This window comes from Anarrhichthys ocellatus, unplaced genomic scaffold (assembly GCF_004355925.1).
Source record: "Anarrhichthys ocellatus isolate YVR2014 unplaced genomic scaffold, GSC_Weel_1.0 scaffold1894, whole genome shotgun sequence".
NCBI classification, from domain to species: domain Eukaryota; kingdom Metazoa; phylum Chordata; class Actinopteri; order Perciformes; family Anarhichadidae; genus Anarrhichthys; species Anarrhichthys ocellatus.
This window is the reverse complement of record NW_022281868.1, coordinates 8,952-9,227: the sequence shown is the minus strand read 5'-3', so window position 1 is coordinate 9,227 and position 276 is coordinate 8,952.

Below are 276 nucleotides of genomic sequence, written 5' to 3'. Positions count from 1 at the left end.
GACACGGGACAATTTATTACAATTACTCTGAAGGGCTCTTCACACACCCCCCACACACACACACTCTGCTGCTTCACTTGACAAGTATATATATATATATATATATATATATGAATAATAATAATAACTATTTATTTTTTTGAGTGTATAGCACCTTTGACAAAAACAGACAAAGCAGCAAAAGCAAGGCAGTAACAACAATAACAGAAAGATCAGTGAGACAGTTGACACACACACACACACACACACACACACACACACACACACACACACACA